The sequence below is a fragment of the Hydractinia symbiolongicarpus genome, chromosome 11 (genome assembly GCF_029227915.1).
Source record: "Hydractinia symbiolongicarpus strain clone_291-10 chromosome 11, HSymV2.1, whole genome shotgun sequence".
Classification (NCBI taxonomy): Eukaryota; Metazoa; Cnidaria; class Hydrozoa; order Anthoathecata; family Hydractiniidae; genus Hydractinia; species Hydractinia symbiolongicarpus.
In genome coordinates this window covers 18,416,900-18,430,964 of record NC_079885.1, presented here as the reverse complement: position 1 = coordinate 18,430,964, position 14,065 = coordinate 18,416,900, and the positions used below count along the sequence as shown (strand labels likewise).

Below are 14,065 nucleotides of genomic sequence, written 5' to 3'. Positions count from 1 at the left end.
AGTGTGGTCCCTGTAGGCAATACGTCGTACTAGTGGCTTGCGTTACATCTAGTTTGTTTCTACTGCAGTTCGACTCCTTTGGTTGTCTCTGAACTTTATTTCTTTCCTCGAGCCGATTTTGATTAGCTCGTATGTATTATTCTGCTAAAAAAAAAAAAAAACTTGTGAGCGGGATACGGCCGAAAGGCCCTTGGCTCAACCCCTGCCGTCTGCGGCCTTCACTCTTCGCATTTGGAAAGCCATTGAGTGGACCGTGCTTACCAAGTCTCTGTGAGCGAGATGAGAGATAGGCCCGCGTATGGCCTCCTGCACGTTTTTTCATTTAGACTAGTGATCGTCCCGCCGAAGCAAGACAGTAGAAAAATCGTCTATATACTCATCGTTTTGGCCTTCTCCACGGAAATCTTTAGTAAAAGGCGAAAGATATGTGCGTGAACTGAAGAAAGCCCAGAGTTGTCGTAAGTCGGCGCGACCTGTTGTGCCTTCGAGCCGACTTAACCTTTGCTTGTGGTGTGCCGCTTGCCAGTGTGTCCGTTCGTAGAGGACGCTTAAAAGGTGCTGCATCGTGAGGTGTAGACTTGACACAAGGACTTTCACCTTTCTGATCTACATCACCTAGTTGAGTGCGTTCGCGTGAATCACTAGGAAGTTGCGTTCGCTGTCTCGGAGAGTGTGGTCCCTGTAGGCAATACGTCGTACTAGTGGCTTGCGTTACATCTAGTTTGTTTCTACTGCAGTTCGACTCCTTTGGTTGTCTCTGAACTTTATTTCTTTCCTCGAGCCGATTTTGATTAGCTCGTATGTATTATTCTGCTAAAAAAAAAAAAAAACTTGTGAGCGGGATACGGCCGAAAGGCCCTTGGCTCAACCCCTGCCGTCTGCGGCCTTCACTCTTCGCATTTGGAAAGCCATTGAGTGGACCGTGCTTACCAAGTCTCTGTGAGCGAGATGAGAGATAGGCCCGCGTATGGCCTCCTGCACGTTTTTTCATTTAGACTAGTGATCGTCCCGCCGAAGCGAGACAGTAGAAAAATCGTCTATATACTCATCGTTTTGGCCTTCTCCACGGAAATCTTTAGTAAAAGGCGAAAGATTTGTGCGTGAACTGAAGAAAGCCCAGAGTTGTCGTAAGTCGGCGCGACCTGTTGTGCCTTCGAGCCGACTTAACCTTTGCTTGTGGTGTGCCGCTTGCCAGTGTGTCCGTTCGTAGAGGACGCTTAAAAGGTGCTGCATCGTGAGGTGTAGACTTGACACAAGGACTTTCACCTTTCTGATCTACATCACCTAGTTGAGTGCGTTCGCGTGAATCACTAGGAAGTTGCGTTCGCTGTCTCGGAGAGTGTGGTCCCTGTAGGCAATACGTCGTACTAGTGGCTTGCGTTACATCTAGTTTGTTTCTACTGCAGTTCGACTCCTTTGGTTGTCTCTGAACTTTATTTCTTTCCTCGAGCCGATTTTGATTAGCTCGTATGTATTATTCTGCTAAAAAAAAAAAAAAACTTGTGAGCGGGATACGGCCGAAAGGCCCTTGGCTCAACCCCTGCCGTCTGCGGCCTTCACTCTTCGCATTTGGAAAGCCATTGAGTGGACCGTGCTTACCAAGTCTCTGTGAGCGAGATGAGAGATAGGCCCGCGTATGGCCTCCTGCACGTTTTTTCATTTAGACTAGTGATCGTCCCGCCGAAGCGAGACAGTAGAAAAATCGTCTATATACTCATCGTTTTGGCCTTCTCCACGGAAATCTTTAGTAAAAGGCGAAAGATTTGTGCGTGAACTGAAGAAAGCCCAGAGTTGTCGTAAGTCGGCGCGACCTGTTGTGCCTTCGAGCCGACTTAACCTTTGCTTGTGGTGTGCCGCTTGCCAGTGTGTCCGTTCGTAGAGGACGCTTAAAAGGTGCTGCATCGTGAGGTGTAGACTTGACACAAGGACTTTCACCTTTCTGATCTACATCACCTAGTTGAGTGCGTTCGCGTGAATCACTAGGAAGTTGCGTTCGCTGTCTCGGAGAGTGTGGTCCCTGTAGGCAATACGTCGTACTAGTGGCTTGCGTTACATCTAGTTTGTTTCTACTGCAGTTCGACTCCTTTGGTTGTCTCTGAACTTTATTTCTTTCCTCGAGCCGATTTTGATTAGCTCGTATGTATTATTCTGCTAAAAAAAAAAAAAACTTGTGAGCGGGATCCGGCCGAAAGGCCCTTGGCTCAACCCCTGCCGTCTGCGGCCTTCACTCTTCGCATTTGGAAAGCCATTGAGTGGACCGTGCTTACCAAGTCTCTGTGAGCGAGATGAGAGATAGGCCCGCGTATGGCCTCCTGCACGTTTTTTCATTTAGACTAGTGATCGTCCCGCCGAAGCGAGACAGTAGAAAAATCGTCTATATACTCATCGTTTTGGCCTTCTCCACGGAAATCTTTAGTAAAAGGCGAAAGATTTGTGCGTGAACTGAAGAAAGCCCAGAGTTGTCGTAAGTCGGCGCGACCTGTTGTGCCTTCGAGCCGACTTAACCTTTGCTTGTGGTGTGCCGCTTGCCAGTGTGTCCGTTCGTAGAGGACGCTTAAAAGGTGCTGCATCGTGAGGTGTAGACTTGACACAAGGACTTTCACCTTTCTGATCTACATCACCTAGTTGAGTGCGTTCGCGTGAATCACTAGGAAGTTGCGTTCGCTGTCTCGGAGAGTGTGGTCCCTGTAGGCAATACGTCGTACTAGTGGCTTGCGTTACATCTAGTTTGTTTCTACTGCAGTTCGACTCCTTTGGTTGTCTCTGAACTTTATTTCTTTCCTCGAGCCGATTTTGATTAGCTCGTATGTATTATTCTGCTAAAAAAAAAAAAAACTTGTGAGCGGGATACGGCCGAAAGGCCCTTGGCTCAACCCCTGCCGTCTGCGGCCTTCACTCTTCGCATTTGGAAAGCCATTGAGTGGACCGTGCTTACCAATTCTCTGTGAGCGAGATGAGAGATAGGCCCGCGTATGGCCTCCTGCACGTTTTTTCATTTAGACTAGTGATCGTCCCGCCGAAGCGAGACAGTAGAAAAATCGTCTATATACTCATCGTTTTGGCCTTCTCCACGGAAATCTTTAGTAAAAGGCGAAAGATTTGTGCGTGAACTGAAGAAAGCCCAGAGTTGTCGTAAGTCGGCGCGACCTGTTGTGCCTTCGAGCCGACTTAACCTTTGCTTGTGGTGTGCCGCTTGCCAGTGTGTCCGTTCGTAGAGGACGCTTAAAAGGTGCTGCATCGTGAGGTGTAGACTTGACACAAGGACTTTCACCTTTCTGATCTACATCACCTAGTTGAGTGCGTTCGCGTGAATCACTAGGAAGTTGCGTTCGCTGTCTCGGAGAGTGTGGTCCCTGTAGGCAATACGTCGTACTAGTGGCTTGCGTTACATCTAGTTTGTTTCTACTGCAGTTCGACTCCTTTGGTTGTCTCTGAACTTCATTTCTTTCCTCGAGCCGATTTTGATTAGCTCGTATGTATTATTCTGCTAAAAAAAAAAAAAAACTTGTGAGCGGGATACGGCCGAAAGGCCCTTGGCTCAACCCCTGCCGTCTGCGGCCTTCACTCTTCGCATTTGGAAAGCCATTGAGTGGACCGTGCTTACCAATTCTCTGTGAGCGAGATGAGAGATAGGCCCGCGTATGGCCTCCTGCACGTTTTTTCATTTAGACTAGTGATCGTCCCGCCGAAGCGAGACAGTAGAAAAATCGTCTATATACTCATCGTTTTGACCTTTTCCACGGAAATCTTTAGTAAAAGGCGAAAGATTTGTGCGTGAACTGAAGAAAGCCCAGAGTTGTCGTAAGTCGGCGCGACCTGTTGTGCCTTCGAGCCGACTTAACCTTTGCTTGTGGTGTGCCGCTTGCCAGTGTGTCCGTTCGTAGAGGACGCTTAAAAGGTGCTGCATCGTGAGGTGTAGACTTGACACAAGGACTTTCACCTTTCTGATCTACATCACCTAGTTGAGTGCGTTCGCGTGAATCACTAGGAAGTTGCGTTCGCTGTCTCGGAGAGTGTGGTCCCTGTAGGCAATACGTCGTACTAGTGGCTTGCGTTACATCTAGTTTGTTTCTACTGCAGTTCGACTCCTTTGGTTGTCTCTGAACTTTATTTCTTTCCTCGAGCCGATTTTGATTAGCTCGTATGTATTATTCTGGTTCAAAAAAAAGAAAACTTGTGAGCGGGATACGGCCGAAAGGCCCTTGGCTCAACCCCTGCCGTCTGCGGCCTTCACTCTTCGCATTTGGAAAGCCATTGAGTGGACCGTGCTTACCAAGTCTCTGTGAGCGAGATGAGAGATAGGCCCGCGTATGGCCTCCTGCACGTTTTTTCATTTAGACTAGTGATCGTCCCGCCGAAGCAAGACAGTAGAAAAATCGTCTATATACTCATCGTTTTGGCCTTCTCCACGGAAATCTTTAGTAAAAGGCGAAAGATTTGTGCGTGAACTGAAGAAAGCCCAGAGTTGTCGTAAGTGGGCGCGACCTGTTGTGCCTTCGAGCCGACTTAACCTTTGCTTGTGGTGTGCCGCTTGCCAGTGTGTCCGTTCGTAGAGGACGCTTAAAAGGTGCTGCATCGTGAGGTGTAGACTTGACACAAGGACTTTCACCTTTCTGATCTACATCACCTAGTTGAGTGCGTTCGCGTGAATCACTAGGAAGTTGCGTTCGCTGTCTCGGAGAGTGTGGTCCCTGTAGGCAATACGTCGTACTATTGGCTTGCGTTACATCTAGTTTGTTTCTACTGCAGTTCGACTCCTTTGGTTGTCTCTGAACTTCATTTCTTTCCTCGAGCCGATTTTGATTAGCTCGTATGTATTATTCTGCTAAAAAAAAAAAAAAACTTGTGAGCGGGATACGGCCGAAAGGCCCTTGGCTCAACCCCTGCCGTCTGCGGCCTTCACTCTTCGCATTTGGAAAGCCATTGAGTGGACCGTGCTTACCAATTCTCTGTGAGCGAGATGAGAGATAGGCCCGCGTATGGCCTCCTGCACGTTTTTTCATTTAGACTAGTGATCGTCCCGCCGAAGCGAGACAGTAGAAAAATCGTCTATATACTCATCGTTTTGACCTTTTCCACGGAAATCTTTAGTAAAAGGCGAAAGATTTGTGCGTGAACTGAAGAAAGCCCAGAGTTGTCGTAAGTCGGCGCGACCTGTTGTGCCTTCGAGCCGACTTAACCTTTGCTTGTGGTGTGCCGCTTGCCAGTGTGTCCGTTCGTAGAGGACGCTTAAAAGGTGCTGCATCGTGAGGTGTAGACTTGACACAAGGACTTTCACCTTTCTGATCTACATCACCTAGTTGAGTGCGTTCGCGTGAATCACTAGGAAGTTGCGTTCGCTGTCTCGGAGAGTGTGGTCCCTGTAGGCAATACGTCGTACTAGTGGCTTGCGTTACATCTAGTTTGTTTCTACTGCAGTTCGACTCCTTTGGTTGTCTCTGAACTTTATTTCTTTCCTCGAGCCGATTTTGATTAGCTCGTATGTATTATTCTGGTTCAAAAAAAAGAAAACTTGTGAGCGGGATACGGCCGAAAGGCCCTTGGCTCAACCCCTGCCGTCTGCGGCCTTCACTCTTCGCATTTGGAAAGCCATTGAGTGGACCGTGCTTACCAAGTCTCTGTGAGCGAGATGAGAGATAGGCCCGCGTATGGCCTCCTGCACGTTTTTTCATTTAGACTAGTGATCGTCCCGCCGAAGCGAGACAGTAGAAAAATCGTCTATATACTCATCGTTTTGACCTTTTCCACGGAAATCTTTAGTAAAAGGCGAAAGATTTGTGCGTGAACTGAAGAAAGCCCAGAGTTGTCGTAAGTCGGCGCGACCTGTTGTGCCTTCGAGCCGACTTAACCTTTGCTTGTGGTGTGCCGCTTGCCAGTGTGTCCGTTCGTAGAGGACGCTTAAAAGGTGCTGCATCGTGAGGTGTAGACTTGACACAAGGACTTTCACCTTTCTGATCTACATCACCTAGTTGAGTGCGTTCGCGTGAATCACTAGGAAGTTGCGTTCGCTGTCTCGGAGAGTGTGGTCCCTGTAGGCAATACGTCGTACTAGTGGCTTGCGTTACATCTAGTTTGTTTCTACTGCAGTTCGACTCCTTTGGTTGTCTCTGAACTTTATTTCTTTCCTCGAGCCGATTTTGATTAGCTCGTATGTATTATTCTGGTTCAAAAAAAAGAAAACTTGTGAGCGGGATACGGCCGAAAGGCCCTTGGCTCAACCCCTGCCGTCTGCGGCCTTCACTCTTCGCATTTGGAAAGCCATTGAGTGGACCGTGCTTACCAAGTCTCTGTGAGCGAGATGAGAGATAGGCCCGCGTATGGCCTCCTGCACGTTTTTTCATTTAGACTAGTGATCGTCCCGCCGAAGCGAGACAGTAGAAAAATCGTCTATATACTCATCGTTTTGGCCTTCTCCACGGAAATCTTTAGTAAAAGGCGAAAGATTTGTGCGTGAACTGAAGAAAGCCCAGAGTTGTCGTAAGTGGGCGCGACCTGTTGTGCCTTCGAGCCGACTTAACCTTTGCTTGTGGTGTGCCGCTTGCCAGTGTGTCCGTTCGTAGAGGACGCTTAAAAGGTGCTGCATCGTGAGGTGTAGACTTGACACAAGGACTTTCACCTTTCTGATCTACATCACCTAGTTGAGTGCGTTCGCGTGAATCACTAGGAAGTTGCGTTAGCTGTCTCGGAGAGTGTGGTCCCTGTAGGCAATACGTCGTACTAGTGGCTTGCGTTACATCTAGTTTGTTTCTACTGCAGTTCGACTCCTTTGGTTGTCTCTGAACTTCATTTCTTTCCTCGAGCCGATTTTGATTAGCTCGTATGTATTATTCTGCTAAAAAAAAAAAAAAACTTGTGAGCGGGATACGGCCGAAAGGCCCTTGGCTCAACCCCTGCCGTCTGCGGCCTTCACTCTTCGCATTTGGAAAGCCATTGAGTGGACCGTGCTTACCAAGTTTCTGTGAGCGAGATGAGAGATAGGCCCGCGTATGGCCTCCTGCACGTTTTTTCATTTAGACTAGTGATCGTCCCGCCGAAGCGAGACAGTAGAAACATCGTCTATATACTCATCGTTTTGGCCTTCTCCACGGAAGTCTTTAGTAAAAGGCGAAAGATTTGTGCGTGAACTGAAGAAAGCCCAGAGTTGTCGTAAGTCGGCGCGACCTGTTGTGCCTTCGAGCCGACTTAACCTTTGCTTGTGGTGTGCCGCTTGCAAGTGTGTCCGTTCGTAGAGGACGCTTAAAAGGTGCTGCATCGTGAGGTGTAGACTTGACACAAGGACTTTCACCTTTCTGATCTACATCACCTAGTTGAGTGCGTTCGCGTGAATCACTAGGAAGTTGCGTTCGCTGTCTCGGAGAGTGTGGTCCCTGTAGGCAATACGTCGTACTAGTGGCTTGCGTTACATCTAGTTTGTTTCTACTGCAGTTCGACTCCTTTGGTTGTCTCTGAACTTTATTTCTTTCCTCGAGCCGATTTTGATTAGCTCGTATGTATTATTCTGCTAAAAAAAAAAAAAAACTTGTGAGCGGGATACGGCCGAAAGGCCCTTGGCTCAACCCCTGCCGTCTGCGGCCTTCACTCTTCGCATTTGGAAAGCCATTGAGTGGACCGTGCTTACCAAGTCTCTGTGAGCGAGATGAGAGATAGGCCCGCGTATGGCCTCCTGCACGTTTTTTCATTTAGACTAGTGATCGTCCCGCCGAAGCGAGACAGTAGAAAAATCGTCTATATACTCATCGTTTTGGCCTTCTCCACGGAAATCTTTAGTAAAAGGCGAAAGATTTGTGCGTGAACTGAAGAAAGCCCAGAGTTGTCGTAAGTCGGCGCGACCTGTTGTGCCTTCGAGCCGACTTAACCTTTGCTTGTGGTGTGCCGCTTGCCAGTGTGTCCGTTCGTAGAGGACGCTTAAAAGGTGCTGCATCGTGAGGTGTAGACTTGACACAAGGACTTTCACCTTTCTGATCTACATCACCTAGTTGAGTGCGTTCGCGTGAATCACTAGGAAGTTGCGTTCGCTGTCTCGGAGAGTGTGGTCCCTGTAGGCAATACGTCGTACTAGTGGCTTGCGTTACATCTAGTTTGTTTCTACTGCAGTTCGACTCCTTTGGTTGTCTCTGAACTTTATTTCTTTCCTCGAGCCGATTTTGATTAGCTCGTATGTATTATTCTGCTAAAAAAAAAAACAACTTGTGAGCGGGATACGGGCGAAAGGCCCTTGGCTCAACCCCTGCCGTCTGCGGCCTTCACTCTTCGCATTTGGAAAGCCATTGAGTGGACCGTGCTTACCAAGTCTCTGTGAGCGAGATGAGAGATAGGCCCGCGTATGGCCTCCTGCACGTTTTTTCATTTAGACTAGTGATCGCCCCGCCGAAGCGAGACAGTAGAAAAATCGTCTATATACTCATCGTTTTGGCTTTCTCCACGGAAATCTTTAGTAAAAGGCGAAAGATTTGTGCGTGAACTGAAGAAAGCCCAGAGTTGTCGTAAGTCGGCGCGACCTGTTGTGCCTTCGAGCCGACTTAACCTTTGCTTGTGGTGTGCCGCTTGCCAGTGTGTCCGTTCGTAGAGGACGCTTAAAAGGTGCTGCATCGTGAGGTGTAGACTTGACACAAGGACTTTCACCTTTCTGATCTACATCACCTAGTTGAGTGCGTTCGCGTGAATCACTAGGAAGTTGCGTTCGCTGTCTCGGAGAGTGTGGTCCCTGTAGGCAATACGTCGTACTAGTGGCTTGCGTTACATCTAGTTTGTTTCTACTGCAGTTCGACTCCTTTGGTTGTCTCTGAACTTTATTTCTTTCCTCGAGCCGATTTTGATTAGCTCGTATGTATTATTCTGCTAAAAAAAAAAACAACTTGTGAGCGGGATACGGGCGAAAGGCCCTTGGCTCAACCCCTGCCGTCTGCGGCCTTCACTCTTCGCATTTGGAAAGCCATTGAGTGGACCGTGCTTACCAAGTCTCTGTGAGCGAGATGAGAGATAGGCCCGCGTATGGCCTCCTGCACGTTTTTTCATTTAGACTAGTGATCGCCCCGCCGAAGCGAGACAGTAGAAAAATCGTCTATATACTCATCGTTTTGGCTTTCTCCACGGAAATCTTTAGTAAAAGGCGAAAGATTTGTGCGTGAACTGAAGAAAGCCCAGAGTTGTCGTAAGTCGGCGCGACCTGTTGTGCCTTCGAGCCGACTTAACCTTTGCTTGTGGTGTGCCGCTTGCCAGTGTGTCCGTTCGTAGAGGACGCTTAAAAGGTGCTGCATCGTGAGGTGTAGACTTGACACAAGGACTTTCACCTTTCTGATCTACATCACCTAGTTGAGTGCGTTCGCGTGAATCACTAGGAAGTTGCGTTCGCTGTCTCGGAGAGTGTGGTCCCTGTAGGCAATACGTCGTACTAGTGGCTTGCGTTACATCTAGTTTGTTTCTACTGCAGTTCGACTCCTTTGGTTGTCTCTGAACTTTATTTCTTTCCTCGAGCCGATTTTGATTAGCTCGTATGTATTATTCTGCTAAAAAAAAAAAAAACTTGTGAGCGGGATACGGCCGAAAGGCCCTTGGCTCAACCCTTGCCGTCTGCGGCCTTCACTCTTCGCATTTGGAAAGCCATTGAGTGGACCGTGCTTACCAAGTCCCTGTGAGCGAGATGAGAGATAGGCCCGCGTATGGCCTCCTGCACGTTTTTTCATTTAGACTAGTGATCGTCCCGCCGAAGCGAGACAGTAGAAAAATCGTCTATATACTCATCGTTTTGGCCTTCTCCACGGAAATCTTTAGTAAAAGGCGAAAGATTTGTGCGTGAACTGAAGAAAGCCCAGAGTTGGCGTAAGTCGGCGCGACCTGTTGTGCCTTCGAGCCGACTTAACCTTTGCTTGTGGTGTGCCGCTTGCCAGTGTTTCCGTTCGTAGAGGACGCTTAAAAGGTGCTGCATCGTGAGGTGTAGACTTGACACAAGGACTTTCACCTTTCTGATCTACATCACCTAGTTGAGTGCGTTCGCGTGAATCACTAGGAAGTTGCGTTCGCTGTCTCGGAGAGTGTGGTCCCTGTAGGCAATACGTCGTACTAGTGGCTTGCGTTACATCTAGTTTGTTTCTACTGCAGTTCGACTCCTTTGGTTGTCTCTGAACTTTATTTCTTTCCTCGAGCCGATTTTGATTAGCTCGTATGTATTATTCTGCTAAAAAAAAAAAAAAACTTGTGAGCGGGATACGGCCGAAAGGCCCTTGGCTCAAACCCTGCCGTCTGCGGCCTTCACTCTTCGCATTTGGAAAGCCATTGAGTGGACCGTGCTTACCAAGTCTCTGTGAGCGAGATGAGAGATAGGCCCGCGTATGGCCTCCTGCACGTTTTTTCATTTAGACTAGTGATCGTCCCGCCGAAGCGAGACAGTAGAAAAATCGTCTATATACTCATCGTTTTGGCTTTCTCCACGGAAATCTTTAGTAAAAGGCGAAAGATTTGTGCGTGAACTGAAGAAAGCCCAGAGTTGTCGTCAGTCGGCGCGACCTGTTGTGCCTTCGAGCCGACTTAACCTTTGCTTGTGGTGTGCCGCTTGCCAGTGTGTCCGTTCGTAGAGGACGCTTAAAAGGTGCTGCATCGTGAGGTGTAGACTTGACACAAGGAGTTTCACCTTTCTGATCTACATCACCTAGTTGAGTGCGTTCGCGTGAATCACTAGGAAGTTGCGTTCGCTGTCTCGGAGAATGTGGTCCCTGTAGGCAATACGTCGTACTAGTGGCTTGCGTTACATCTAGTTTGTTTCTACTGCAGTTCGACTCCTTTGGTTGTCTCTGAACTTTATTTCTTTCCTCGAGCCGATTTTGATTAGCTCGTATGTATTATTCTGCTAAAAAAAAAAAAAAACTTGTGAGCGGGATACGGCCGAAAGGCCCTTGGCTCAACCCCTGCCGTCTGCGGCCTTCACTCTTCGCATTTGGAAAGCCATTGAGTGGACCGTGCTTACCAAGTCTCTGTGAGCGAGATGAGAGATAAGCCCGCGTATGGCCTCCTGCACGTTTTTTCATTTAGACTAGTGATCGTCCCGCCGAAGTGAGACAGTAGAAAAATCGTCTATATACTCATCGTTTTGGCCTTCTCCACGGAAATCTTTAGTAAAAGGCGAAAGATTTGTGCGTGAACTGAAGAAAGCCCAGAGTTGTCGTAAGTCGGCGCGACCTGTTGTGCCTTCGAGCCGACTTAACCTTTGCTTGTGGTGTGCCGCTTGCCAGTGTGTCCGTTCGCAGAGGACGCTTAAAAGGTGCTGCATCGTGAGGTGTAGACTTGACACAAGGACTTTCACCTTTCTGATCTACATCACCTAGTTGAGTGCGTTCGCGTGAATCACTAGGAAGTTGCGTTCGCTGTCTCGGAGAGTGTGGTCCCTGTAGGCAATACGTCGTACTAGTGGCTTGCGTTACATCTAGTTTGTTTCTACTGCAGTTCGACTCCTTTGGTTGTCTCTGAACTTTATTTCTTTCCTTGAGCCGATTTTGATTAGCTCGTATGTATTATTCTGCTAAAAAAAAACAAAAACTTGTGAGCGGGATACGGGCGAAAGGCCCTTGGCTCAACCCCTGCCGTCTGCGGCCTTCACTCTTCGCATTTGGAAAGCCATTGAGTGGACCGTGCTTACCAAGTCTCTGTGAGCGAGATGAGAGATAGGCCCGCGTATGGCCTCCTGCACGTTTTTTCATTTAGACTAGTGATCGTCCCGCCGAAGCGAGACAGTAGAAAAATCGTCTATATACTCATCGTTTTGGCCTTCTCCACGGAAATCTTTAGTAAAAGGCGAAAGATATGTGCGTGAACTGAAGAAAGCCCAGAGTTGTCGTAAAGCGGCGCGACCTGTTGTGCCTTCGAGCCGACTTAACCTTTGCTTGTGGTGTGCCGCTTGCCAGTGTGTCCGTTCGTAGAGGACGCTTAAAAGGTGCTGCATCGTGAGGTGTAGACTTGACACAAGGACTTTCACCTTTCTGATCTACATCACCTAGTTGAGTGCGTTCGCGTGAATCACTAGGAAGTTGCGTTCGCTGTCTCGGAGAGTGTGGTCCCTGTAGGCAATACGTCGTACTAGTGGCTTGCGTTACATCTAGTTTGTTTCTACTGCAGTTCGACTCTTTTGGTTGTCTCTGAACTTTATTTTTTTCCTCGAGCCGATTTTGATTAGCTCGTATGTATTATTCTGCTAAAAAAAAAAAAACTTGTGAGCGGGATACGGCCGAAAGGCCCTTGGCTCAACCCCTGCCGTCTGCGGCCTTCACTCTTCGCATTTGGAAAGCCATTGAGTGGACCGTGCTTACCAAGTCTCTGTGAGCGAGATGAGAGATAGGCCCGCGTATGGCCTCCTGCACGTTTTTTCATTTAGACTAGTGATCGTCCCGCCGAAGCGAGACAGTAGAAAAATCGTCTATATACTCATCGTTTTGGCCTTCTCCACGGAAATCTTTAGTAAAAGGCGAAAGATTTGTGCGTGAACTGAAGAAAGCCCAGAGTTGTCGTAAGTCGGCGCGACCTGTTGTGCCTTCGAGCCGACTTAACCTTTGCTTGTGGTGTGCCGCTTGCCAGTGTGTCCGTTCGTAGAGGACGCCTAAAAGGTGCTGCATCGTGAGGTGTAGACTTGACACAAGGACTTTCACCTTTCTGATCTACATCACCTAGTTCAGTGCGTTCGCGTGAATCACTAGGAAGTTGCGTTCGCTGTCTCGGAGAGTGTGGTCCCTGTAGGCAATACGTCGTACTAGTGGCTTGCGTTACATCTAGTTTGTTTCTACTGCAGTTCGACTCCTTTGGTTGTCTCTGAACTTTATTTCTTTCCTCGAGCCGATTTTGATTAGCTCGTATGTATTATTCTGCTAAAAAAAAAAAAAACTTGTGAGCGGGATACGGCCGAAAGGCCCTTGGCTCAACCCCTGCCGTCTGCGGCCTTCACTCTTCGCATTTGGAAAGCCATTGAGTGGACCGTGCTTACCAAGTCTCTGTGAGCGAGATGAGAGATAGGCCCGCGTATGGCCTCCTGCACGTTTTTTCATTTAGACTAGTGATCGTCCCGCAGAATGGAGACAGTAGAAAAATCGTCTATATACTCATCGTTTTGGCCTTCTCCACGGAAATCTTTAGTAAAAGGCGAAAGATTTGTGCGTGAACTGAAGAAAGCCCAGAGTTGTCGTAAGTCGGCGCGACCTGTTGTGCCTTCGAGCCGACTTAACCTTTGCTTGTGGTGTGCCGCTTGCCAGTGTGTCCGTTCGTAGAGGACGCTTAAAAGGTGCTGCATCGTGAGGTGTAGACTTGACACAAGGACTTTCACCTTTCTGATCTACATCATCTAGTTGAGTGCGTTCGCGTGAATCACTAGGAAGTTGCGTTCGCTGTCTCGGAGAGTGTTGTCCCTGTAGGCAATACGTCGTACTAGTGGCTTGCGTTACATCTAGTTTGTTTCTACTGCAGTTCGACTCCTTTGGTTGTCTCTGAACTTTATTTCTTTCCTCGAGCCGATTTTGATTAGCTCGTATGTATTATTCTGCTAAAAAAAAAAAAAAACTTGTGAGCGGGATACGGGCGAAAGGCCCTTGGCTCAACCCCTGCCGTCTGCGGCCTTCACTCTTCGCATTTGGAAAGCCATTGAGTGGACCGTGCTTACCAAGTCTCTGTGAGCGAGATGAGAGATAGGCCCGCGTATGGCCTCCTGCACGTTTTTTCATTTAGACTAGTGATCGTCCCGCCGAAGCGAGACAGTAGAAAAATCGTCTATATACTCATCGTTTTGGCCTTCTCCACGGAAATCTTTAGTAAAAGGCGAAAGATTTGTGCGTGAACTGAAGAAAGCCCAGAGTTGTCGTAAGTCGGCGCGACCTGTTGTGCCTTCGAGCCGACTTAACCTTTGCTTGTGGTGTGCCGCTTGCCAGTGTGTCCGTTCGTAGAGGACGCTTAAAAGGTGCTGCATCGTGAGGTGTAGACTTGACACAAGGACTTTCACCTTTCTGATCTACATCACCTAGTTGAGTGCGTTCGCGTGAATCACTAGGAAGTTGCGTTCGCTGTCTCGGAGAGTGTGGTCCCTGTAGGCAATACG

The 14,065-nt window shown here is 48.4% G+C and overlaps 21 non-coding genes across 21 annotated transcripts; all 21 read right to left on the bottom strand.

Moving 5' to 3' along the window:
• Positions 1 to 335: 335 nt before the first annotated feature.
• LOC130619890 (U5 spliceosomal RNA) lies at positions 336 to 456 on the bottom strand. The gene has a single exon (XR_008980627.1). It is a non-coding gene; the product is annotated as a U5 spliceosomal RNA (small nuclear RNA).
• A 548-nt stretch (positions 457 to 1,004) lies between these two features.
• LOC130619222 (U5 spliceosomal RNA) lies at positions 1,005 to 1,125 on the bottom strand. Its single transcript, XR_008979965.1, has one exon. It is a non-coding gene; the product is annotated as a U5 spliceosomal RNA (small nuclear RNA).
• A 548-nt stretch (positions 1,126 to 1,673) lies between these two features.
• On the bottom strand, positions 1,674 to 1,794 carry LOC130619221 (U5 spliceosomal RNA). Its single transcript, XR_008979963.1, has one exon. It is a non-coding gene; the product is annotated as a U5 spliceosomal RNA (small nuclear RNA).
• A 547-nt stretch (positions 1,795 to 2,341) lies between these two features.
• LOC130619220 (U5 spliceosomal RNA) lies at positions 2,342 to 2,462 on the bottom strand. The gene has a single exon (XR_008979962.1). It is a non-coding gene; the product is annotated as a U5 spliceosomal RNA (small nuclear RNA).
• Positions 2,463 to 3,009: 547 nt separating this feature from the next.
• On the bottom strand, positions 3,010 to 3,130 carry LOC130619219 (U5 spliceosomal RNA). The gene has a single exon (XR_008979961.1). It is a non-coding gene; the product is annotated as a U5 spliceosomal RNA (small nuclear RNA).
• A 548-nt stretch (positions 3,131 to 3,678) lies between these two features.
• LOC130619897 (U5 spliceosomal RNA) lies at positions 3,679 to 3,799 on the bottom strand. Its single transcript, XR_008980634.1, has one exon. It is a non-coding gene; the product is annotated as a U5 spliceosomal RNA (small nuclear RNA).
• Positions 3,800 to 4,347: 548 nt separating this feature from the next.
• On the bottom strand, positions 4,348 to 4,468 carry LOC130619692 (U5 spliceosomal RNA). The gene has a single exon (XR_008980431.1). It is a non-coding gene; the product is annotated as a U5 spliceosomal RNA (small nuclear RNA).
• A 548-nt stretch (positions 4,469 to 5,016) lies between these two features.
• On the bottom strand, positions 5,017 to 5,137 carry LOC130619896 (U5 spliceosomal RNA). The gene has a single exon (XR_008980632.1). It is a non-coding gene; the product is annotated as a U5 spliceosomal RNA (small nuclear RNA).
• A 548-nt stretch (positions 5,138 to 5,685) lies between these two features.
• LOC130619895 (U5 spliceosomal RNA) lies at positions 5,686 to 5,806 on the bottom strand. Its single transcript, XR_008980631.1, has one exon. It is a non-coding gene; the product is annotated as a U5 spliceosomal RNA (small nuclear RNA).
• A 548-nt stretch (positions 5,807 to 6,354) lies between these two features.
• On the bottom strand, positions 6,355 to 6,475 carry LOC130619218 (U5 spliceosomal RNA). Its single transcript, XR_008979960.1, has one exon. It is a non-coding gene; the product is annotated as a U5 spliceosomal RNA (small nuclear RNA).
• A 548-nt stretch (positions 6,476 to 7,023) lies between these two features.
• On the bottom strand, positions 7,024 to 7,144 carry LOC130619933 (U5 spliceosomal RNA). The gene has a single exon (XR_008980670.1). It is a non-coding gene; the product is annotated as a U5 spliceosomal RNA (small nuclear RNA).
• Positions 7,145 to 7,692: 548 nt separating this feature from the next.
• Positions 7,693 to 7,813, bottom strand: LOC130619215 (U5 spliceosomal RNA). Its single transcript, XR_008979958.1, has one exon. It is a non-coding gene; the product is annotated as a U5 spliceosomal RNA (small nuclear RNA).
• Positions 7,814 to 8,360: 547 nt separating this feature from the next.
• LOC130619686 (U5 spliceosomal RNA) lies at positions 8,361 to 8,481 on the bottom strand. Its single transcript, XR_008980424.1, has one exon. It is a non-coding gene; the product is annotated as a U5 spliceosomal RNA (small nuclear RNA).
• Positions 8,482 to 9,028: 547 nt separating this feature from the next.
• Positions 9,029 to 9,149, bottom strand: LOC130619684 (U5 spliceosomal RNA). The gene has a single exon (XR_008980422.1). It is a non-coding gene; the product is annotated as a U5 spliceosomal RNA (small nuclear RNA).
• Positions 9,150 to 9,696: 547 nt separating this feature from the next.
• On the bottom strand, positions 9,697 to 9,817 carry LOC130619214 (U5 spliceosomal RNA). Its single transcript, XR_008979957.1, has one exon. It is a non-coding gene; the product is annotated as a U5 spliceosomal RNA (small nuclear RNA).
• A 548-nt stretch (positions 9,818 to 10,365) lies between these two features.
• On the bottom strand, positions 10,366 to 10,486 carry LOC130618845 (U5 spliceosomal RNA). The gene has a single exon (XR_008979589.1). It is a non-coding gene; the product is annotated as a U5 spliceosomal RNA (small nuclear RNA).
• A 547-nt stretch (positions 10,487 to 11,033) lies between these two features.
• On the bottom strand, positions 11,034 to 11,155 carry LOC130619743 (U5 spliceosomal RNA). Its single transcript, XR_008980482.1, has one exon. It is a non-coding gene; the product is annotated as a U5 spliceosomal RNA (small nuclear RNA).
• A 548-nt stretch (positions 11,156 to 11,703) lies between these two features.
• On the bottom strand, positions 11,704 to 11,824 carry LOC130619809 (U5 spliceosomal RNA). The gene has a single exon (XR_008980548.1). It is a non-coding gene; the product is annotated as a U5 spliceosomal RNA (small nuclear RNA).
• A 546-nt stretch (positions 11,825 to 12,370) lies between these two features.
• LOC130619213 (U5 spliceosomal RNA) lies at positions 12,371 to 12,491 on the bottom strand. Its single transcript, XR_008979956.1, has one exon. It is a non-coding gene; the product is annotated as a U5 spliceosomal RNA (small nuclear RNA).
• Positions 12,492 to 13,038: 547 nt separating this feature from the next.
• On the bottom strand, positions 13,039 to 13,159 carry LOC130619720 (U5 spliceosomal RNA). The gene has a single exon (XR_008980458.1). It is a non-coding gene; the product is annotated as a U5 spliceosomal RNA (small nuclear RNA).
• A 548-nt stretch (positions 13,160 to 13,707) lies between these two features.
• On the bottom strand, positions 13,708 to 13,828 carry LOC130619212 (U5 spliceosomal RNA). The gene has a single exon (XR_008979955.1). It is a non-coding gene; the product is annotated as a U5 spliceosomal RNA (small nuclear RNA).
• Between the last annotated feature and the right edge of the window lie 237 nt (positions 13,829 to 14,065).